This window comes from Excalfactoria chinensis, chromosome 1 (assembly GCF_039878825.1).
Source record: "Excalfactoria chinensis isolate bCotChi1 chromosome 1, bCotChi1.hap2, whole genome shotgun sequence".
Classification (NCBI taxonomy): Eukaryota; Metazoa; Chordata; class Aves; order Galliformes; family Phasianidae; genus Excalfactoria; species Excalfactoria chinensis.
In genome coordinates this window covers 86,069,999-86,095,634 of record NC_092825.1, presented here as the reverse complement: position 1 = coordinate 86,095,634, position 25,636 = coordinate 86,069,999, and the positions used below count along the sequence as shown (strand labels likewise).

Here is a 25,636-nt window from a genome sequence, read left to right as displayed (position 1 = left end):
GCAAGGTAAGTATACAGAAGCGTTTTTATCTTGTGAAGTATCTGATGTAGGGAAGGGACAACACTGGGACACCAGTGTTGACAGATGAATAGTATGACTTATCATGGATTAATAAAACCAACCAAATAAAAAAACAGCCATCTTTTTCTTTATGTTGTTTGTACAGACTTTTATAGTTTCTTACAATGTTGGAAGCCTTTATTTATTTGTTATAATATTTTCTTTGCAAAAATATTACATATGCATTGCTCTAGCATGCCATAAACAATATTTGCAATGTCAGTATTTTTTTTCTATTTTTAACTTCAAACTATTCAGTTATAGATATTATACGTAACAGATAAATCACATATGATTTAAACTTCTGTTAAAGTCTCTCACCTGTTTCTGAGAGATGCAGTGGCTCAGTGCTAGAAAAGCTTTTCTTTTTTAGGCATTCAGCTGAATCCAGGGAAGGTTGCTTTGATTTTGCTTGTGACATAGTTGTTAAAATTGTCATGTTCCTTCTTTCATGTCTGAAATAATAATATCTATGTTACTTTTTGGCTGACTGCCAATGATGAATCAGCTAGCCCTTATCTAGTCTCCCAGTGCTGATTGTTGGATAGCAGGCATGTTGATTTCAGAGCTGACATGCATGATGTTTGAGCAAACTTCTGATCTATGTTGCTTGGGAGTTAATGATAATTTTCTTTTTATTTAGGCAAAAATGTCACTAAGGATGGCTTTGACTTGAGCCTGTGGCAATGCTACAGTTATGTTTGGACCTCCATTGGATTCTGGTCTCAGGTCTGGCATGGAACAGAAGGAAGATATGGTATGACTGAAAAGCAGTTATTGGCTGCCTACAGGCTCTACAGCTGATAAACCAAACAGCTGAAATTATAGTTAAGACAACTCTGCAGATTCAGGGTTGGCTAAAAGATCTGACCCACATTCCTAAGACAGAGGTAGCTCAGTTGCAAACAGTTGCATGATGGGTCGCCTATCTCAGCCAGAGGAGTAGTCTGTCTTCATCACCATTAAAAGAACTTCAGAAAATCCTAGGCTCAGTGACATATCATAGTGATGTACCAAAAGAAACCCTGGTTGCTCCATCAGGGAAGAGTCCTGTTCAAGAGGGGAAATATCCTATCTCTGAAGATGCCTGGTACACAGATGGATCCAACAAGAGCAACCCAAGCAAGTGGAGAGAGACAGCATACTATCCCTCTGCTGAGACAATCTGGTTTGACGAGGGTGATGGTCAGAACAGCCAATGGGCAGAACTGTGAGCTGTGTGGATGGTTATAACCAAGGAATCTGGTGAAGGTATCCTGAATATCTGCACAGATAGTTGGGCTATGTACTGGGTCTCACTCTTTGGATTGCACAGTGGGCCACCAAAGAATGGACTATCCATGCCTGACCAATGTGGGGCAAAGGTATGTGGTTATACATATGGAATGCAGTTAAACACAGGACTGTATGTGTCTATCATGTTTCTGGTCACTGACTTCTAAAGTCACCAGGAAGTGACAAAGTTGACATGCTGGCCTGAGTTCAATGGATTGAGAATTCATCATCTGAGAACATCGCCCATTGGTTACATCAGAAGCTGTGGCATGCCAGACAAAAGACAATGTGGGCAGCTGCTAAAGCATAGGGTCTGCCTATACAACTATCTAATGTCACCCAGGCATGCTGAGACTGTGATGACTGCTCCAAGGTGAGACTGTGATTGCTGCCCAAAACAACAGCCCATCTTCCTAGAGAACACAATCCTCTCCAGCGATGGCAGGTTGATTACACTGGGTCCCTTCCTCAGCCTGAGGGGGTGAAATATGCCCTGACCTGTGTCGATACTGCAAGTGGGCTACTGCAGGCCTGTCCAGTACTAAAGCAAACCAGGCACGTACCATCAAGGCACTTACTAAACTGGTCTGCCTATGGGACACCTCAAGTCATTGAGACTGACCAAGAGACTCATTTTACTGGTGCAACGATACAGTGCTGGGCAGAAGAAAACAACATTGAATGGCAATTCCACCTGACATATAATCCAATGGGGGCAGGTCTTATTGAATGTTATAACAGTATTCTTAAGGCTGCTCTGAAGACTGACTCCCAGTCTCTGCAGGGGTGGACAAAAAGACTCTATGAAACCCTACAGGACCTGAACGAAAGACCCGGAGATGGCAGACCCAGTGCCCTGAAAATGCTACAGACAACAAATGCCTCCCCACTTAGGATCCAAATTACGGGCAATAATAATCAGGTAAGACCCCAGATTGGTAATGAAAATAATCTTCTGCTCTCTGCCCCTGAGAATTTAGATTTGGGTACCCATAAGATAAAATGGCCTTGGAAGGTGCAGGCAGGACTTAAGTGGTATGGCCTACTTACATCTTGTGGGAGATTATTGGAGGTGGGAGGCTTGGTAGTCCCTCCAGTAATTGGTACATGGCCAGCTGATGTTGTGGTCAACACTCTGGTCTTCATTGCTAAAGGGACCCCCATCATGTCCTTATGGCAGATCAGGACACCACCACTGTGTCTAAAATAGTTATGCAGCTGCAGACATCTGGCCAGAAGGTATGGTACAGGTGGCCAGGGCCTGCTTCAGTGCAAGCCGAAGTGTTGACCCAGGATGGAAATATGGCCTGGATCTTGCCCTGGGGGCAGACCTTCCCCTGCTGGTACATCTGAAACATCTATATTACTCCCTGTGAGTCTTTGAGCCTCTGGAATCACCAGAAGGAATGAAATGCCAGCAAAGCATTCCAATGTTTCTGTGACATCATGTGTGACACTCGGTGATGGTCTACATGGGTCTTATGGAGCATAGGATGGACCTGCACCTCATGACCACATGCCTCCAGTAACACCATCGAGCACTGGCCCATAAAAGAATATGAACTTTCACCATACACCGATCATTATTCATCTTAAATTGTGTCACTGTACATTGTGATGGGAAATTTTATAAGCATTGCGATGTGTTGGATTTCTGTATTAGGGAAGACTCATCCTTTAGTTGACTCAATAATTGGTTTATGCTTTGAAGGGGTGGAATGTATGGAAACTGCTGAATCATGGCCTGAACCTCTGATTGATTACCTGAGGCAAGCATTGGGTGAGCGCTGAGAGCACAGGTGAAGGTAATTCACTTGTGTGACCGGAAGGAGTAGAGCTTGTCTCTATCTTTCTTAGACCCCATTTAAGGGCTGACTGCCACTGGGGAGGAGCCTCTTTCTGGAGATCACTCAGTTTGGAGTTTTTCTGCTAGCCTAGGACACAGGTGAGTGTTTTCATTTATTTTGGATTATCCCTTTCCACCGTGATAACCTTTCTAGTTATACTATCTGTAGATACTAATCTAACCACACCGCTCTGTATATTAGTTTATTATACAGAGGTCTCAGAGCAAACTGAGCATGTAACAGCAACCTGGTATTTAAAATAACATAGGCTGTGATCTGGGTAGATCTTAGGGATATTTGTCTAGCAACCTAAAGTGAGAGGGATGTGTCAAAGCATCTAGTCTACAATTCATCTAAAGTGGGAACATCAATCTGATAAGGAAATCTGTATTAATACTTGAGAGTATCAAGCTGTTTTTAGGTTGAAGACATTACAGGTATTGTGCTAGTTGCTGTAGTATAGATGCAGGCCCAGGGCAGTTCCCAAGTGTCACAGGAATGTGTCTGAATTGCCCTGGCTTTCTTTGGGAGTCACTGTTACTGCACACCCCAAAATAGGCAGCTTGTAGTTATCCATTTGTGTTCCTGTGATGGACATTGTTGTTTGGAATAACGTGGTTGTTACATTTTTCTTTCCTCTTTAACACTTTTCTTCCTCCTCTACCTTAAGTATATTGATTAATGTGAAACCCAAATTATCTCACTTGATGATCATACTTTGCAGAAAAGCAGTCCTTGAGGTTAGGGCTTTCTTATCACTTAGAGGCATAGAATAACATTCAATTAAAACTAATGCATACATATATTTCATACAAGTTTCAAACAAGTTTTCTCCTTTTTGGAGAGGCAGTCATACCTATGACTTCAGATTTTCATAAAGTTCAGTTTTCAAAAAGTATCATAGCTCTTACTAAAGAGATCAAATCAAAGCTACATCAAATTGCATTCTGACCTCAAGTTATTATCCTCAAACTGCAATTCAAGGTGCTTCCCCTCATTAGTTTAATGAATGCTACAGCAGTTTGTCTTGGTTGACTTTTTCCATGAATAATTGTAAGCCCTTTGTTGCCATGGCTTAATATAATTTCATGCCCTATCTCTTAATGATTCACAGCCAATTTGTTAATCTGGAACTTTATTTTCTCTGAAACACTCCTGTCCACAGTGATTATTTCCATTACTGCACCAAACTGACTGAGAACTTTGGCACTCACCTGTGAACCATTGCTCTATTTCTGTCAGAACAGATGCTAGGGAAATTTACTTCTTTATTCTCCTGACTCATTTTGACTAGAAATTTTGATCATATCCTTACTATGTGAAGAGGGCCTTTGATATTAATTAATTTACATTGTTATACAGGTACTTTTCTATTATCTTTCTGATCTACTACAGGTATAGATGCCAACTCATTCATAGTGGCAGCTGCTTATCCTGTACAAAGCATCTGTGCTGACTCCTAGGATTTAAGCCTTTGGATGAGTTGTTGAATAAGATAAATAGAGCCTACAGCTCATCTCAAAATAATAATTAATTAAAAAATGTAAAACTTTCCTTTTCTCCCAGAGTAGATCCTAGAAAATTCTCTCTTTCTTATTTTATTTTATTTTATTTTATTTTATTTTATTTTATTTTATTTTATTTTATTTTATTTTATTTTATTTTATTCATACCCATGCAAGCAGGGCATGGTTACTGTACTCCAGCACCATGTGTCTACCTATACTGGTCACCTGCTAACATGGACTGTTTGGCTTGCATCTGTGAGATCAGGGGAAGCCTAGTCATGACCAGCATCTCATATCTTGTGGGTGTAATCTCATCAGCACCACTGTAGAGCTTCATGCTTGGCTCTATTGATCACAAGTTGTTGTGCTGCACTTCCTGCTGTTGGAGCAGTAAAGCATAACCAGCAAGTCTAAAGACTGGAGAACTGTGCATTTCTTTTCCATTTTTAAATGCTTCTCCTGAATGCCTGGGTAATGTTGTTAATAGCACTGATGGTAGTGAAAAATGATGACCTTTCTGTGAGTGTGCACTTTACAGACTTGTGGTAATGGAGGGTAAGGACAGTGAAGAGCTGTCTCAGTTGAGCCCCAGTGTTTTTGCTTGTGTGCTAAAAAACAACAGTAATGTATTTTACTGTAAATTGTTTGATATTATCTGCAAGAAAGGGAAAGTGCTTGGAGACTGAGCAACACTTAAAAATATGTTTACAAGTAAACAACATATCCCAGAAAGAGCAGATCACAAACAGTGCTCAGTTTTACCTGCACGCAAGCATGCAGACGCCAGTGACTGTGGGTGTAATTGAAGACTGATTTAGTGCCAAATACATAGTACAGATTGAGTGAAAATAGAGATGCATGTTTGTACTCTTTGCTTGCAGAAGCAAATTCTGGAATTTAAATGCTTTTGTGGCTCTATCTCTACCATGTTGTAATTTTTCTTGATGATAGTAATGGGGTGGTGGTAAATAATAACTTAAGCTGAAAGTACTAGCCTATTTATGGACCATTCTTATTCATGCGGAAGGCCTATTGATTCCCATTTTTTTTACACGTTGCCAGAAAAACAGATTGGTTTAGTACTGTGAAACCCATGGGCTGGATGCTGTCATCAGCTTCTGTGTGAAATGAGTTGTTTTGGTTTTAGGACAGCATTTTTCCTCATGCTTGTAGATTTAAAGCTGTTCATTTTAATAACAGAAAACATGATGTTGATTTTTATAACCTCCTATGAATTCAATCAACAGTACAATGGCTAATATTCTAGGGATATGTTCAAACAAATGAAAAACTTCACTTTTAATTAATTTATTTATTTTTGACCAGTTCCAAATACCTCCTTATTTAATTTACCCTAATATAAATGGTGCAATATTTTATTGGCTTCCATGAGATATTCTATCTCCATTGGATTGGTACCAGCGTTGAATCTGGCCACGTCTTCCTTATGGCTGAACTAAAGAGGTGCTTATGTTTGATGTTTAGTATAAGAAAAACACAATGCAAAAATCTTGTTTATTTGTTTTATTATTATTGATGACAGCTTGGAATTTGCATGTCTGTGTAATAACCAACACCTAAAAAATTAAGCAATTACAAACATAAGCATTCACACAAAGTTATCAACTTAAAAGGTGTGCACACATACAGAAATCAATATTTTATGGAATTAAGTTCATTTTACAGATGAACATATGGTTTTTCCTATGCAAAATATTTATAAGGAAGCCAGTGATTTTTAAAATCAGTTCAATATGGATTACAGAAAAACTAACAAGGTTTGACTAAATCAATAAGGTTCTCATTAATACTACCCTCAGATTGAAAAGGTTTCTTATTAATACAAAACAATATGCTTTCTCTGCAGATATTTGTCATATCATTTTATGTTTTATACATCGCTTTCTGATCAGCAATTTTTGTTCCATTACTGTGAAGCAGGTATACACATATTAATTTACATTCATGTGTCTTAAATCAGAATGTTTGAAGTCGGCTGTTCATAATTGGTTCAGGAAAGAGCATGAACTATCCTCAGCATGCTACTAATTTCTTTTCATCAATGCAAACAAATGACTTCTAGGGTGTTAAACAGTACTTGTACTGCCAAATTATGTGCCTCTGTGAGAGTATGGAGGCTATATCCAAATGGGAAAGCTAGTCAGAATTAGCCCAGTAACAGTGTAAGAATATGCAGGATATGTGTGTCTCAATTTGCATATGAACAAAAACGTTGTGCCAGTTAAAGTTCACTGAGGACTGCAAAACCCACTATGGGTTGCAGTTAAATACTTCAGGTGGTTGACTCTGCATGCTCTGTTCTGCTGCAACACTTTTCTGCCATTGTTCATTTCACTTACTAAATGAAAAATACCCTTGTTAAAACAACTTGTAGTTTGGCTAAAATTAGGAGACAGGAAAAAAGAAAAAACACTGGTCTGATCCTATATGGATGGTTGTCTCATGGGGACTAGATCAAAGTACTTGAGTTTTCATAAGGCTGAGCAGTTTGGCATCTAGTTCACATCTAAACCCTACTCATATGTATCAGGGAGACATTTTTTGTCCTTGATCTGCTTTAAGGGCATAAAATGCAGTGATGTCTGCCTTTTTCTTTTACAGTACTTTCATTTTAGTACTTAATCCTTGGTGAATACCAGAGATGATGTGCTTGGCCTTCTAACACATAGTATAGTTATGAAAGGTGTTTGCTAAGAGAAAATACATGACTCTAGAATAAACTATGTATTAATTGTAAAACTCATAGTAACCAAATCATGTGAATGTACTTAACGTGAGGACAGTATGTTTGGATGAGATGAATCTTGTGCTGTGGGTTGAGGTCAAAAGTGAGTTTTCCTGCAAGGCCTATAATCCACAGTAGGCAGTGTTAAGGTTTAGAAACTTCCTTATTTCTTCAGAGTTGCTTTATCTAGAGCATTAATACTACAGTTATATGCAGTCATTTTCTTCCTTGTAGATGTGATATAGTGGGACAAATACCATGGAGAACAGCGAATACTTGTGTTTTCCTAAAAGGTGAACTTTCTGGGGTGGAGTCTGATAGCTTTGTACTAATCCCGTCTCACATTCCCATGTACCCATGTCAAAACTATATTAGTTCTCTGTCACTTGGTTCAGGAATATCAGGGCTGCTGATACCAGCCCTGCACCTATCCCTAAGATACATGCGAAAACTGATGCTAGTTTGATTTTTATGAGGGCCAAGAAAAAAAATCAAGGCTCAAAAGAATAAAAAGTAGGGCAAGAAGAGGTGCATCTAAGTTCCAGTATTTGTGGGCGTTGGTGATCATCTGCAGTCCCTGACTAATGTTGTTCTTGTGGTCGAATGTATCTTCAGGAATTTACAGATATTATTACAGGTGCATGTGAGAAACTTTTTTACAGCCTCTAATTAGATGTGTTTTTGCAGTATATTTGTTTTTAGTTATACTATTCCTGTCAAACACGTACAGTTCATTGACAACCAGACAATGGACTGTGGGCTCTATTAGTTATGCTTTGGCCACAATAATCTTTGTGAATTTTTACTATTATCATAGGCAGGCTTGAGAGGGAAACTGAGGTAGGAGGGCAGAGCTGAAAGCTCGTGGCATTCACTGTCTTGAAAGAAGCTTGATGTTTATTTTCTAAGTCACAGGTCTGATATCACTATACTAACACACACTGCATCTGAAATTCCAGAAGAATACATAGAAAACAAGAACTTAGATATCTCTGTTGATATGTGCAATTTTAAATGGGCAGCTTGATTTCACATAAAAAAAAAAAAATCAATTTCACTTAATCATGTAGTGGAGGGAGATGTACTGTGTACACAAGTGGATAAATAGTCTAAGTAGTTCATGTGAAGATCATGAAATTTGACAGATTTGTAAGTAACTCAACAAAGCTAGTTTTTCCATGCACGTCTTTCTTTTATTAAAGGAGATGCACATTGGTATAACTCTTACATAAAGCATTTTCTTGACATTAATCTCACAGTGATAATCACCTAATGAACTGAATGTACAGATCTACTGTTTTTTTTCAGGAGTTGCTTTTCAGGTCCAGACTACTCTAATTGCTACCTGCATAATTGTGTAACTCATGAAAATTGCTAAGGACAGGTTGATTTAAACACAGTGTTAAAATTTAAAAGGAGTGACAGTACTAATAAAGTGAAACAATCAGAACAGATCTATTTGACAAAGCCAGTAATTATAAACTTGAATACCAATTAGTTCTGAGTTGGTAGGTTTATTTAGCTCTTATGTTGGACTTGAGGATAATTATATTCATTTTCCAAGCTATTCAAAACATCTAGAAAAATAAAGTGTGAATTCATTGTATAAAAACAAAACATTGAGCACTTGCCTTTCCAGTATTTCAGTGTAGTCACAATGAAAATATACATGCTGGTAAATTCATCTACATAGAATAGACAAACTGTTGCCCTATTGCTGAACTGAAGTAATGAAATTTATCAGGAAAGGAGTTTTGCAGGTGGGAAAAATCGATCCAAGTAGGGCAGTGTGAAACAGTGATGGAAAAACTGCTAAGGAGGTTTTTGAAGATATATTGACAATGCATTTGCTTTTCTCACAGCAATTTATCTCGCATTTCGAACTATTGCCTTTAACAGCACAGTCATTATGGTGGTGCCTTCTAGTTTTCTCTGGTGAGTGACAAGTCTGTCCATCTATCAAATATGGACAAAACACTGTTTCCCCTGATTTCTTTTGGGATTACCATTAAGGTAAAACAATTAAAATTGGAATATCAAGTGGTTGTTTTTTTTGTTTGTTTGTTTGCTTGTTTTTCTATTGTCTTTAAATGCAAATACTTTCTATAAATATATATTAGCAGAGCAGATAAAAATTTGCTTATTTTAGAAACTTAGCATTAAATGCTGATTGCAAAGCATGGTGTTGTAACAGCAAGATCTGTTAGAATAAACTCTCAAGGAGAAATGAGAGTCTTGCTATTTGGGACATCGTAAATTGAACAAAAAGCATTAGAGAGGGCTGTGCTCAAAAAGAGATGGATGCATGAACTTAAAGTACTGGTAGGGTCTCTTTAACAATGCATCCTTGTAAATTTTGAGTGAAAGAAATGTAATACATTCAGTTATATGTAAAGTATGTATAATTTCTGCTAAACATTTGACACTGCAGTTTATTTTTTTATGCTAGTAACTAAGAAATTTGAAACTAAGACAAAAATATGTATGTTGATATGGAAATTCCTGCTTTTAAACATAAACATGAGGAAATATTTGTAACAATATGTCTGTTCCATACTTTGATTTTTTTATTTTTTTTTAATTATTATTACTTTTTTCTCCTTAAAAGTTTTGAGAGACTGTTCTTTGGTCTGAGGTCCACTCCTCCTATCAACTGTTTAGATAAATAAATACAGTAGTATTACTGATGTCACTGCAAAATTTGGTGTCTTGTATGTCTTGAGCATAGTGCGAGGTCTAGCTGCAAGTACAAATTTGGCATTCTCATTGTTAAGTATAACATCCTGTACATTACTGGCAATCTTCATTTATTTCTCAGTCAAAGCAGATTGTAGTCAGAAGAATGTGGAAAAAGTGGATGACGGAAATAAAAACACTTCAAAAATTAGTTCTCTCAGTTTCAAAGTTAGGTTAAGCTTTGGAAACGAGGTATGATATCACTTTCAAATGCTTTATTTGAAGTAAGCATTTTGGGCATAATATTAACAAAGTGAAAAAGCTATTATTATCTTACCTAAAAAAGCCTGTACATTCATAGTATAAGCTTGTGATACGAATGTTTCTTCAAGCAGTACAAAGATTATATATATATATATACATATATATATATATATATATATAATATTATGTATATATATTATATATATAATGTGTATATATAATATATATAATATATATAATGTATATAATATATATATAATATATATATATTTGTTAGTTGATCATTTCTTTTTTTTTTAATTAAATAGTATTGAGGCTGGTCATGTGGAAAAATATCTCAGGATGTTATATTAAACTAGTAAAAGTTTTAAGTCTTAGAAGTTTTTGAAAAGTTGGACAAAAATGCAACTGAAAAAGAGAGAGAGTTGATGGGTTTTGGTAGGTCATGAGAAATAGGCTGAAAGTAAATTTTTTTTCATGCAGTGCATGTTTTGACTGCAGATTTGCAATGGTACTGGATATGAAAAGGTTACTTTTGTCAGAATGTCAAGAATCTTCCTTAGGTTTTGGTAATAAAAATGCTACAGGGAGGCCAGATAGGGAAACTTTCAAGGAGATTATGATGATGAACCTGGAGTAAACACCTGTGTTTAATTGGATCTCTTTTTGGCATTTAAATATCTGATAGATGTCACACTGATTTCAGTTTTGCAGTCTTTATTGTTCATGTTCATTGAGAGTACTGAGGATTTTTATTTGCTGGTTTTACAGCAGAGAACATAAAAAATAAATCAGATTCATTTGTAAATAATCAAAAACATTTTTTCCCATTAACTTTCTCTTTCTTTTTTAAAAATGTCATAATTTTATTTTTTTAATATAAGCTGAGAAAGCTGTGCAGATCTCTGTAACTAGCTGTAAGAAATCAAACTGTATTCTCAGATTCTCTGAATTTATATGAAGATTCTTCTTCATATATGCTATATGAAATCTATCTGAAATCTTTTTTTTTTTTTCCCAAGACTAATTCCAAAAATAAATACTGTGTTTAGTATAATGATAAAAATACTAGTTACTTCCAAATAATAAATAGAGATCATATATTCATGATATAATTTTCCCCCTCTATTAGTATGTTTAAACCAGTTGCACAAAACTATGAATTATCAGGTGTACAGATAACTAATGTTGCTTAGTTAATATTTGGAAAAACCTGAGAATTTTTGGCTAGGTAAGGATGATTTTTCACTTGTGTGAATATCGAAAGCTTAGTCATTTCATTTTTCTTGCTTAAGTAATTCTTTGAAAGTGTTTCTAAATATTCCATTACCCGTTCTCTATGCAGTGCAAATTGCTCTTTGCCTCTCCTTAAAACAGATGTGATTAAATGCTGTTACATCTGAAAGTAACAGGTTGCTTTAATTGAACTGTGACTGCTTATTTATACTGTATCAGTAGCTTATCAAATTTTAACTTCAGTGTGGTTTACATGGTTTTGGCCCTAATTCTTCCTTACACACATGGATATTTTGTAATATATATATTAAATGTTATAAGCCTTTATATGCATGAAGGAAGGTTATGTACCATATTTCTTTCTTTCTTTTTTTAAATACACTTATTTCTTATTTATGGAAAGATGAACTTTCTGCTTCTGTATCTTACAGAAATGTAACTCTACTCCTTTATATTTCAAATTCATGTTATTATTATTTTTTTTTAATCACAGTTCTTCTGTCCTCTCTTCCTTATCTTGGCTAGACTGAGGTCTGCATGTACAAACACATAAAAATGTTAATATGCAAACACTTCTAATACAGAGCTCAAATTTTTGACTCCAATGAACCTTACCTTCAAAATTGAAGTGTATTAACTGCTGTGAATTTGCTTCTTTTAGATTTTTCTATGAAATCCCATTAAAGAGGATTAGAACAAAAGCTTATGAGAAATTGTATCCTTTAAATATTGTGAAAGGTGTATTAAAAAAAAAAAAATTCAATTAAAAATGAGTTTCATCATCAAGACAATAGAACACAGTAGTGGATCTGTATTGGAAGAGACTATATAGGTGACTGCTCTGAATAAAGCTAAAGAATACTAGGTATATGTAGTAACTTTTTAAAGCATATTTTGTAAAAATATATATTTTTTTCCTTTAGAATTAGAAATTAATAGACGGCATCTGCTGAATAAACTCTTCTCCTTCCATACCTTAGTGCTGTTGAAATGTTGGAAATGTAGTGTGAAAGTACCTGGATGTAATGTAAATAGTAACTGTAGGCTTAAACAGTGAGGTTAGAAAGAAGAGAGTTGTAATTAATATCTTTATGCTCATGAATTTGACTTTTAATTATTATTTTAGGGTTCTATTTAGTTGTTTGGTTTTTTTTTCCTCACAGAAGCAGTCTTTAAGAAAAAAGCTCAGATGTTCGTTTCTGTGAGATGGTTAGTGCCTTCAGTTCTCATCAAACTCACTGTAAAATGAATGAATGCAACAGATTAAGAAATTGAGTCTTAAATTATTCATTCGTTATTCACTGGGCTGGGAATCTCTGGTGTAGCTAGGAGAATTCATTTGGGTGAAAAAAGGGGATTCTTTGGAAATTATAATGTTTCTGAACATGATCTGGAAGTGTCAGGAACAAATCACCAACATACAAGACACACTAAAGAACTTTAAACAAATATGGTAGGGTATATGGTAAAAGTATAACTTTAGATCAATACAATCTGGCTGTAGATTGTGAAGTTTGGAGACTTTCTTCTAGCACTGTAAACTGAATAAAATATTTGCAAGATAGTTGAAGACAATTGTGTAGCTGTAGTAATTTTTCTGCTCAGTATCTTGTGGCAGTTGTGTATAATGTAAATATGCTGTTGAATTTGTGGACAGCTTACAGAACTGAAATTAGTAGTTAGAACAATCATATAAAGGCAGATGTGAGCGCATAAGACTAAATCAAAAACCATTTTGAGGATGGAAAAATCAAGATAAAATAAATTGAATGTACCAGCCTGTGTAAAAAGGATGTTTTTAATTATGGATATCTATGACTAGAGAAGGTACATTATTTTTATATTAATCTAATAAAATTTGGAGGCTTCTTAATGAAATTCTTTCACCTTCTGTCTCACAAGATTGAGAGTTCTTTGAATCCCAGACTGTAGAAGAAAGATTTTAATTTCATCCAAAGGACTCTGAAGGGATGTATCCAGACCTCAGGGTCAACAGTTTAAAATCTAGTACTTTTTTTTTCAGTAATCTGAACATACACAGCACCCTACTCTGCAAAGTTTCTTTTTGATGTTACAATAAAATACATTTTCATATAGAAAATTCCTCTTCTGCATTGTCTATGGATATGTCTTGGGGCACAGATATTTAAGGTGCAAAATATGTTTTCTTTTCAGAAGCTATTTATGATAATTCATAGTTTTGAAATTGCTTCTAAATGTCTTGGGATGGTATTTTATGGCTCATCTACAAGGAAAATATCAGGCTTACTAGATGTTGTCTTTCCCGAGCTGTTCTTTGCATTAGCCTCTCAATGGTGCTAGTCATATTTATCTTATCATAGACAGCTATTTTTATTGAAGACCAACTCCTAAGAGCTTGTTATTGTCCATCTATATTTTGACATGGCTGTAACCCACACTCAGGTGCCATTTTTTTCTGTAGAGGATTTTCAGTATTTGTGAATTAGCAGGCCACATTTACAGCACAGATCTGCAGCATCTACCCACAATCTACTTTGTTTCAGACTTCCTCAGAATAGCTCCTTAAAAGGTGAACAACTTCTACCTTAAGTCTACTCATCCCTCGACCCTTCTGAGAGCAGTGAAATGCATGAGTTGTATTGATGAAGTTACAGTGTGGTTAGTTTGAGGTTGAGAGCAGCACTGTTATCTTTAAGATAATTACTTCAAAGCTTGTAATAATTATGTAAAACATCAGAGTGGATAATACATATAATACTTCCATTAAAGAGTGTGAAAGGGAAAGAGAAAAGGAAAAAAAACAAACAGCTATTCTAAGGAAGGGAGAAAAAGAATAAGTTAAACTATGATTAAATTGATCTGTCATTCTGGGAAACATGAAAATTTGTATTTAAAAAAGATATGTTAGCATCCAAAGGAAAAGAAGGCTTTGATAACCTGTATGTATTTATCAAGAAAAAAATCATTTGCGTTCTGCTTAACTCAGTGCAAAAGGCAGGAAAAATAGATAGGAGATGCCTGGTAAGGTTTATGACTTTTTTTCAGATGATCCTTAAATGCAAAATGAAGAGGAAAAACTGGAAGTTCTGTGTAAAAGTATTTCAAATTCAATAATGATCATTGATGCTTGCTGTCAAAATGGAGGGGTGCATGGAGCATGGCTCAACAGATCTCAGTGTGCCTTGAAATTCTTGTTGGTGACTTTGGTAGTGGAGTATAGAATATATTTACTAAATTTGTAGATGACACAAAATTGAGCAACCTTTAAACACCCTGTTCAGATTCAGATTTTTCTGAAGAAAAGCACTGCAGGGTACAATGAAGACAATGCAGGGCAGGAAACTTTGCAACCTGTGAAAATAAAGTCTGGAGAGTGAGTGGCCATCAATTTTACAGAATAAGGCATGAGAATTGACTCATGTTCACGTAATGATAATGTAATGCATCTGCTAGAATGATAAATGTAATCATGTAGCATGTAAACAGGACTGCCTATACAAGTTTTTGCTTTCCTTGGCACCAAATATTTAGCATAGCTTGCAGTTCAGTGTACACCTTTCTGGAAAGATGTGTAGTTGTGGTTTTTCACACCGAAGGCATTACTGTATTTTATTTCCTTTCCAGAACTTTTGTTCTCAAATACTTGTGCACTTTATTTTATCTTTCACTTTGCAGCTTAACAGTGGCCACACTTGTTTGACTACTCTACATTCCAACCCTACCTATCCATCAAAAACCTATTAATTGCCTATAGACAATTAAATAATGCAGACTCATTGATTCAAAGATTTTTGTGACTCCCACAAGATCCTGCTTGCTCAGTGCTTCATCTGATCTGTGTCTACCCTTCTACATCACAATTGGCTTTACAAACAGGCATTGCTTATGTGCTTGTATCTAGGGGATCTTTCCTCTATACTGAGCAGTCAGATTTCTTCTTTGGCTTTCAGTGTATGTTAGAGTATAGAACTTAATAATCGGTGGGCCATTCAGCAGTGTTACTTACAGAGAAAAGGCTAGAACCGCAATGAAAGTATTCTTACCTGCCCCAGAACTGTTCCACAGATGGAAACCTGAGCAATTAATGTGTGACTGGACAGAAAAATACTTATTTCTGAACTGGCAAATCCATGCAACTCATTAATCCTGTTTACAACCAATGTAACAGAGAATCACAAGGTTGGAAAGGACCTACAAGATCATCTAGGCAGACTATCCTCCTATCACCATTACTACCCATGAAGCTACTAAACCATATCTTGTAGCACCTCATCCAGATGCCTCTTGACTGAGTCTCATTTCATTAATTGACACTTTACTATTTGTAGCAGCATAACAGTATACTGAGTACTATGCAAATGTATCACTGTGTTTGCTTTATTGCTAAAGTTGGGGATAACTGTCTGTTACCTCAGGCAGATAAGAGGTAAAGTTCTGCTGTGAGCACACAGACTCTTATGCCTAAGCAGCTCTAGCAACCACCATGCTTTTGTTGCTGCCGGTACACAGGTCACTGAAGAGATATCTGTTGTGCCATCTGAGCACCTCCAGATTTATGAAAATAGAAGATGGGGATTCTTCCTAACAGCAATAACTATTTCAATTCATTTTCAGCCATGTTTGTTCCTTGGAAGTTGTTAATCGTTGGCTTCACTGTTTTTATTTTTTAACTGTTTTCTGAGCAAGATGTTTTTTTCCTCATTGATGAGGAGCTGTGCATGAATGTCTGTTCCTTTATGTGTTTCTCCTGACAGCGGGAGATACTTTTCTTAGTTTGACATGCGGCATTAAATAATTTTACCCTTGAATTCTGAGTTTCTTGAAATGAGCTGAAATCTAAAAATATTTCTGGCAGAAGCAGTTACACCAGATATCTTAATTATTATGTTTCCAAGGGAATGACAGCCGGCGTAAGGGAAGTTGACATGTCTCCCTGCAGCTATGCACTTTTTATATTGGAACTTGAGGCTATTATAAATTACCTGGGAGAGAGACAGGCATGAACGTATTATATCAGATTTATACCAGTTTTTATAGGATGAAGTAAGAGTATTAACCCTTTCAATTCTTTTTAATTTTCTACAATTGAATTTAGTCGTGATAGCAGATATCTCAAATACATATTGAGACATGATAAAAGCACTTCCACTGCTTGCTAGTCTGCATCTTGATCACCTATAGTGACTGTGGGGAATGCAGGGCTCAGAAACAGGGCGGGGGAGCAACACTGATGGAGTAACTTGGGAAAAAAAAGCACCTGTTGTTATTGATAACCTGCTTGATATTGAGGCACAGCCTGTTACTCCTACTGCCGGATCTTCTTGTCTGTCATGGCATGCAAGCTCTGCACTTGTGCCTCCTGGTTAAATGGGAGAGGAGGAGGCATTCCTCAGACCCCATACTGTGCAGCTAATAGGACAAACAAGTAAAGACAAAAATAGATTTAAAAATAGACCCTGCTGATGAAGTATTGTGTTGTTGCTTTGTGTCAAACTGTCATCTAATTACTTATCCAGTTTGTTCAGGAGAAATTTCTTCCACATTAAAAATATGATAAAGGAAGTAAAAGGGAAAATATTTACATAAAAATATACATTAGGGTTGTTCTGCTAAACTTAAATTTGTTTGGAATGGGAATAACCATGCTAAAAGAGACAAATCAGTACTGAATGGACTTCTTAAACTATTCAAAAAATACAGAAATCTCTTCATAACTTTGAATATATTTATTACTAAATAAAGTAAAAATTCTTTGGGGAAAAAAAAAAAATCATGATCATATTTTACATGGAGACTTCTGTTTGATTTTGAGCATCAAGCAGCTGTCAACTGCAACCAAAATATCGCAATCATAAAACAAATTTCTGACAGTCTGTAATTTGCAACTAAGATATAAAATCGTTGATATGCGATTCTCTCCAATTATTACAAACTAACTTACCCATTTATCACTCAGTTTTCTTCCTTGCTGCTGTCTTTCATCATGTTCAGAAAGGTGTTATGCTTGAGTACTGACTACTTGAATACCTGGGTTGTTAGGCTGTCTTTATTCAAACTCCTATGCTTCCCTCTGAATAAGTCGCAAAGCCATAAAAACTCTGAAACAAGCTTCTGTGTGAGGTGATTGATGCTTTATGACTGTCTGTGTTCAAGAGGCATTTTGCCAATGCCTCCACTAATAGGCTTCAACTTTTGGTTAGCTCTGAAGTGGTCAAGCAGTTGGATTCAGTGATCTTTGCAGGTCACTTCCAAATGAGCTATTCTTATTTTATTCAATTCCTAAAGTCATCATTACTACCTTGTTGGACATGTATTTAATTTTAGAAGTTATATCCCAACAGAGACATGCTGTAGACCACAGTTAGGGTATTTATGAAGGCAAATACAAGAGGCAAGTAGTGTTCAAAATTTGCAGGGCTACTAGGCAAGCTGGGCTGAGTAGCATATAGTATTCTCCCTATTTTTCCTCTTTTGGGCCCAGTGTTGTTAAGTGTACTATCAGGCTGAGATTGTTTTGTTTCCCTAATTCTTCACAAGAAAGTGGATGCTGGTAACAGCATGGATATATGAGATTTCAGGAATGATGGTACCTCTGTCAAAAAACCTCTGTATTTTCTTGCACCTAGTACCTAGATTTGTGAATGTGAGGAAAACTAAATATTGAAATACTCATAGTTGTTAAGGTTAGTCTAAGTACAGGATAAGTGTGAAGTGAAAAATTTCCCTGAAATTTGAGTTAGCCTGCAAATAAATACCTTCTTCTCTTAAATACAAGGGAAGAAGTAGATTTCACAAACAGCTTAGCTTTCAGTGGCTTCTTAATGAAGTGTTCTGATTTAATTATTTACTCTTCAGAAATGTTCAGATTTTTAAAGGGACTTACACAGGGACCTTGAGAGGTGGGCTGACTTCAACAAAGTGTGATTCAGTAAGGCCAAGTGCAACATCCTGCACAGATTAGGTAATGAGTGGATAGGAAGCAGCAATATGAAGGAGGCTTTGGGGTTACTGGTAGATGAAAAACAAAATATGACCAACAATGTGCACTTACAGCCCAGAAAACAAACTATATCCCGGGTTGCGCCAAAAAAAAAAAAAGCGTTGTCAGTAGGGCAAGAGGTGAGATTGTCTTGCGCTACTCCTGCGAGGCCCCACCAGGAGTGTTCAGGCCTGGGACCCATGAGGCAGAAGTGGAGCTCTTGGAGTAGGTCCAGGTGATGGCCATGAAGGTGATCAGAGGGCTGGAGCATGTCTTGTGCTGAAGGCAGGCTGAGAAAGCTGGGGCTGTTCAGGTAGAAGAGAAGGCTCTGGGGGGATCTTGCTGAGTCCTTTCAGTACTAGAGAGGAACTTATAGACAGGAGGAAGACTGACTTTTTACATGGTCTGATAATGATGGGACAAGGGGAGTGGTTTCAAACTAAAAGAGAAGTGATTTAGATTAAGCGTTATGAGGAAATCCTTTACTCAAAATGATGAGGTGCTACAGCAGTTTGCCCTCAGATATTGTTTATGTCCCATCCTGCGAGGCATTTGAGGCTGAGTTTGGGGCCATGGGCAGCCTTATCTAGCAGGTGATAATCCAGCTTATAGCAGGGTGGTTGAAATTAGATGGTCTTTAAGGCCAAAATTCAAGATTTTTTTTATTTTTATACTAAAGAGAAAACCTTCTGTTGCTTTTAACTGTACTGCCTGTCATATGATGGACTCCAAAGTGTCCTGAACTTCTCTCTTTAAACCCTTCTCTAACATTATAGGGCCCAAAACAATGATGCCCTGAAGAAAATTGTGCAAGTTATATGCTATATTTCTGAAGAATTATGACAGCCAGCTATAGCCATTCAGTTTCTATACAGACAGGTCCCATGAATTGCAACTGCAGTTTATAGATAGCACACACTTTGAGGAAGACTGCAGCAGGGCAACTGTTGTTTTCTGAAAGCCTCAGATCTTCTGGATATTGGTCAATTCTTTTTGACTGAGAACCACATAAAGAAGAGATTGTTAGCCAGTGTGTCTCTGAATAGGAATGAAATAAGTGTTGATTTCATAGAATAACCTTAAAGTTTTGTCAGGACAGTAGAGATTGCTATTATGAATTGCTAGGTTTGTTCTTAAGTTGTGTTATTTTGTTCCTCACTGGTGGAATTTAATCTGAATAAGTTCAGACAGAATCTGGCAGGCAAGAGAAGCTCCCTGAATTGATTGTGGCTGTGTGTCAGTTCCCTTGTGCACAGGGAGCATGCTGGCTACTGACATCTCTTTTGCAATCAAATAGTTTTCTTCCCCAACAAAACTTGTGTTTGAAGTAGGCCTGTTTGGGGAGACAAAACAATTAGCTGTCACCCTCTAGTCACTTTACAGCAGACTTGAGTAATTAATCCTTATGATCATAAAAACATACTGTGACAGGTAAAGTGGGAAGTAAGGTTATGTTTGCACTGTTCACACCTGCATCTTCTAGCCCTGCCAGAGCCCACCTCATAGTATGAGCTTTGTGTATCACTGGATGTGCTGAACTGTTGCACGCATTCTAGCTCTACTTAACTGCTTACTGAGACATACTATTGATAAGTGAATAGCTGCAGAAAGCTTGTAGGGTACCTGTCCTCTCAAGCCCATGCTACTCAGTTGAGACTTGTTAATAGACTGGAATATCTTGCAGGGCAAGGTCATGTATTTTAACTTAAATTTAAAGCTGCAAAATATTTAAATAAGAACATTTCTCTTTGACTTCAGGTAAGCATTTCTACGTAGCTGTGGAAATGGTGAGCAACATTTTGGAAAGCTGTGGAAATACTTAGAGCAGGTTAGCTGAAGTGTACCTGCAGAGGCTGCACAGACAAACAACTCACTTCTGGCATTGGTAACAGATGTTGGGTAAATATTTATTATTTGTTATATAGTTAATATTTGTAACATTCCTCTAGTATCTGCCCTTGCTGACTTGTCTCTGGCTGTATTAAGCTCAGTAAGAAGAAGCCACGGGCAAGAAAAGAGTGACTAAAATATCGAAGCCCGGCGGTATGAAATAATAATTCATCGTGCTTCTATCTAGAGAAAGACATAATGAGGCTTTACAATAATTCACCTGTGCACTTAAAAAAAAAAGAAAAAGAAAAAGAAAAAAAGTATTTGGGGTGACAGTGTTTGTTTTTAGTTTTCAACTGAGAAATTGCTGTATGTGTTATTGTAACCACACATACATGGCAACATATTTTAACCCCCTCTGCTGAGTGCAATTCTTTGAGGTAAAATTTGATGGATCAGCTTATGAAAAGACACACTTCCTGCCTTACTGCAGAAGGTAAGATCTCAGTCTCACAGGCCGAGAATCAGTCCGAATGCATCTAGGAATGGTTTAAGTACCAGATAAGACAATAGGGAAGTATGTCTTTGCTCTTGATTGACAGGTTTTTTTTCCTGCTCATTCAATTTAAGGTTCCTGACCTGATGATCTTATTGACAAGGCTATTTCTATATATCCAGAGCAATGGTGAATTATGGGCTTCTTACCCTTATTTTGACAGGCTTTCTTGATCTGTGAGAGAATCCCAGTACTTACATTTACAGGCACCAATGGTACTTGAGTAAAAACTGTCAAAACTGAAGAAACATATCAGAGTTTTCCACGTGTTTGCCATTAAGATAAATTACAGAGTAGGACTGCACTTCAAGGAATTTGTAAGCAGTGATTTGCACAAAACGCAGTGGGTGATGCTGTAATAAGTATTGATGTAATAGTGAGTAGTTTAGCTGTGCAGCACTTAGAAATCAATGGACAGGTAGTGCCAATTTTGAAGTCAGAGGTACTAGTTCCCTGCCATGCAATATCAAGTACTGTAAAATGTTGCTTGTTTTTCACTATAAGTGAAGATACTATAATTTTTCTCCCTCCCCTCCTCTATGCAATTTAATAAGTTTGTAACACTTATGTCAATTGTACGTATTCCCATGAAAACACATTGGGAGTGTAAGATTTACTGGATGTGCTTAAATGAACAAGTGCAGTCACAGTTGTAAAAGTACATAGATTTTAAAACAGTGATACTGTCATGTCCATGAGGTTATTGGATATGAGGGGATTGCATCAGAGAAAATGACTCTGATGCATACTCAGCTCAGGTATTAATTTCTCTCCACACTGATTTCCTGGTGTAAAGTAGATATATTATTATATTTTGCCTGTTTCAACTGTACAGCCTTCAGGAAAGAAATTTCATGTCACCCAACATCTTTGTCTGCTGTTGTTATGTGTGAAAATATATTGCCTGAGAGAGAATGTTTTTCCTTCCTATCTGCCTCTTTCATTGATAGTTTCTGAGAACTCCGTACTGGCCACTAACTCTGGAAGAACTGAAATGAACTCTTTGGAAGTCTCTTGTGCTTGACTTGTTTTCTAATGTTCATAGATCTAGTTAAATTTCTTTTGCAGTGAGGTCAGATTTCATATGTTTTGTGATTAGTTTGAATATTCCATGATTATTTGTTTAAATTGCTCAGAGGAAAATAAATCACAGAATTCAAAGCTAGAGAAAGTTGTGTTTTTTTTTTTTTTTTTTTTTTTTTTTTTTTTTTTTTTTCCCTCTTTAATTTAATTTTATTTTTGGCAAAGCTAATTGCAGTTGCCAGCTAATGATTTTTCAGTTGTTTGTGTTGAAGTCCAAAAGCTGTATTTATACTTAATTTTTAGATAGTGTTGTGTCCATTGCAAAATAATGTATTATGAAGCTTAAGGCACATATAGAGCTAACTAAGAGGCTATATGAAATACTGTGAGCCAATGCTGAGAAGATTTCTCTCCATCCAATGTAGAATCATGACCCTTCCTTAAAACTTCTAACTATTGAGTCAAGGCTTTCAGCCAATTAATGCAAATGCTAAACTACCTACGTGTCCAGTCTCTTTACAAGACCTTATTAACAATTACCATGCCTAAAAATAAAACCAAATTTGGCCTTAATTCTTATAAATTAGTTTGTTTGATTGTTTGTTTGTTTTAAATGCCTTAACTTTTGCTATGACAATTTGGCGATGATTAGGCCAGATGAATAATAGCTGCGTGTCTTAGATTGCCAGATAGGTGAACAGCAATCCAGAACCTGTAGGATTGTTTTGTTTGCTTTGTTTTGATTTTTTTTTTTTTTTCCCCTCTCTTCAGTAGAGGCACAATTTTTTTTTTATTTGATACCTCTGCAGAGTAGTTGAGAAATGTAGCTTTTGACATCCTTCTTGATTTGAATTACTATTGGGTTTCAATTCTTTCTTAATTCTTCTAATTTTATCAGACACTGCGTCTCCAAATAAACATGGAAAAGGAAGGCTGTTCTTTGATGTTAAGTGACTTATTTGTCTGCTTACAGATAAGAAAGCTAAGTATTTTTTAATTTTTAAGCACTTAATTTTAGTCTCACACAGTGCTAAGAAATCCAGAAAAGTCTGTGCAGGACAGGGTTTCTGGAAGTCTTCTAGTTCAACTTGCTGTTGAATGCATGACCTTAGTTTAGGTTATCTAAAGCCCTGTTGGCTGAGTCTTGGATATTTTCAGTGATGGAAATTCTATGAATTCTCTAGAGAGCCTTTTCCCAAGGTTTATCTTTTTCATGTTAAAAAAAGTTGTTTTCTTGTTCCAGGGGAATTTCCATTGAGGCAACTCATACCCTTTGCCATTTGTCCTGGTTCTTTTCATCCTCACAAAGAGCGCATCTTTGCCCTCTTGGTGTACCTGTCAGAGAAAGTATGTGATTAAATCTTCTTTAATCCTTCTCTTCTTCAGGCTGAACAAACCCAGCTCCTTTTAATTGTTTCCATGTGTCACTTCTCTAACTCTCTTTGGATGCTTTGGTTATCCTCCCTTGGCACTTATCCAGTTTCTCTCTTGTGTCTATGGGGGAACAAAACATGACCTAAAAAGTGCAGAGAAGACCTGAGTGATCCCCACAATTTTCTCAAAAAGAATTTTGGTAAGAAGGTTCAATCTCTACTGCCATACCACCACCATCTGCCTCTGATATCACCAGGCCAACACAAGAAAATCGTAGAAGTTAATTTCAGAACAGCCCTGATGTTATAGGGATAGATGTCTTTCAGAAAATCCCGGGTTTTAATCTATGACCCTCCTAGCATTTGTAGAATGAACAAACTTGATATTTTGGTGTATTTTCATATTTTCTAAGATCTCTTTGTGTCTGAGTTGAGAACTAGTTAGATTTGGGGCTTCTGTATCATAAGGAAAGAATAAAATAAGACTTGTAGATATTTTTTTTCCAGTCATTTTTATCTAGATGATACTTTTTTCTCAAATAGCATGTTTTTCATGATACTGAACGCATCCAGTTAAGAGAGTATGTCTAATAAGGAAAATACTGCAATCACTAGCTTATTACTTGGTTGATCCTGTCTTTTATTGTATTTTGAGAGAGGGATTATACCTGTAGTGAAGTTGATCAAATTTTTTATTATGATTAATAGAGCCTTTTTTGAATTAGACCTGCTATGTAGATTTTGTTCCACACTTTCAGCAGCTTTAGCAAGCAAAAGGTCTTCCAGAACAAATATAATTGAAAAGTAAAACATCTTTTTCAACTGAACTTCTATGTAACAAGGAATAACATGAGAGAAAGTTAATTATCTGTAGATTAAAACATCAATTACTTTTTCTTAATACATCGGATCTTCTTACCTTGCTGATAATGCTGATAAAAGGGGAAAAAAGCACTTTGCATAAAATCTAAATCTCATTGCTGTCCAGTAGCCTAATGCCTGAACTGCTTGTTAGGTGAGGGAAGGGGGAAGAGAGGAAGGCAGATAACACAGCAGTTACTCATCTGAAGCACTGGAGGAGAGCAAATGCCTTGTAGAAATTAAAGAAGTCGTAGAGCACTTCAACTTTCTTTCTAAATAAGGGCTTAAGTAAGAAGAGATGTGCTTCCTTTATGCTGCTCTGTTACCCAACCTGCTAGGCACAACAGAGCTCATCTGTCTCTTCTTTATCTTTCTCCCTGGCTGGCCACTGCATCTCTGACAACAGTCTCTTCCTTAATTGAAAGAGAAGAAGTCATTTGCGTCTTCTGCTGAACCTGTTTATCTTTCACAGAGGTTTGGTTGGGAATTAGAGATTCAGAGAATGAGAGGTATGAGAGCTTAGGTGGCAGAAACTGTCTATCCAGCTCACTCCTGTCTCCAGTGTGTAATGAGTACTATCACTGCTGTTCCGAACAGACTTCAGCTTTTTTAGTAGCTCCTGTGGTGAGAGTCCATAGTATCTTCTTCAGGCCTTCCTGTTACTGTGCTTTCTGCTTCTTAGCTCTAGTTTAGCTCAAATGTAAACAGTTTCCTATAAATCTTTATGAAGAATAAACAATCTTCTACCTATCTGGAGCAGTCTTTTATATGCTAGAAGGGATGTTTCTGCCCACTTTTTTTTTTTTTTTTTTTTTATCTGACCAAACATCATGTTTTATTCAATCCTTCCTCAGACACTGTCTGCCAGAGCTCATATCTTTTTTTTTTTTTGTTGTTCTTCTTTGAACTGGAATTGGTGAATATCTTTGCTCATGTGTACCAAATTGCACATAAGAATTACTTTAGTCAGGGTCTCACTAAGGCTGAACAGAACAGGACTGTGTCTTGTCTAGCTTGTTATAGTTCTAGGTTATAGTTCTCAGTGATCTTATTTATTTCATTTTTCCTAATGCACAACATTATTAACCATGGCATAGCTTGTGAGCTATTTCTATAAAAGTACTGCTTAGTCAATTGTATTGTTTGTTTTTTCTTGAATGTATGTTGATCCCCTGAAATATCATAATACGACTTATTCAAACTGTAACTCCAATATGTTGAAACGTGGCTAGAACTCAACCTTCTCTTCTGAAGTACTTGTTGTTCCTTGTGGCCTGTGCTTCATGCACATTTGTTATTTTAGTACAGAACTTCCTATGGAAAATCATCAGTACATTATTGCCAAAACATGTGATTTGGAATAACTCATAGTTGTCAAGAGTTTCCCACATAAAGAGCCAATGATTGAGCTTTTGCCCAG

At 36.4% G+C, this 25,636-nt stretch overlaps 1 long non-coding RNA gene across 1 annotated transcript in view; it reads left to right on the top strand.

The window, feature by feature from the left end:
* The first annotated feature begins 703 nt into the window (after positions 1 to 703).
* Positions 704 to 25,636, top strand: part of LOC140260614 (uncharacterized) — a 48,819-nt gene continuing 23,886 nt past the window's right edge. The window contains exons 1-2 of the long non-coding RNA XR_011905578.1: positions 704 to 2,257; positions 3,193 to 3,280. This is a non-coding gene — a long non-coding RNA (uncharacterized lncRNA). The remainder of the gene's footprint in view (positions 2,258 to 3,192; positions 3,281 to 25,636) is intronic.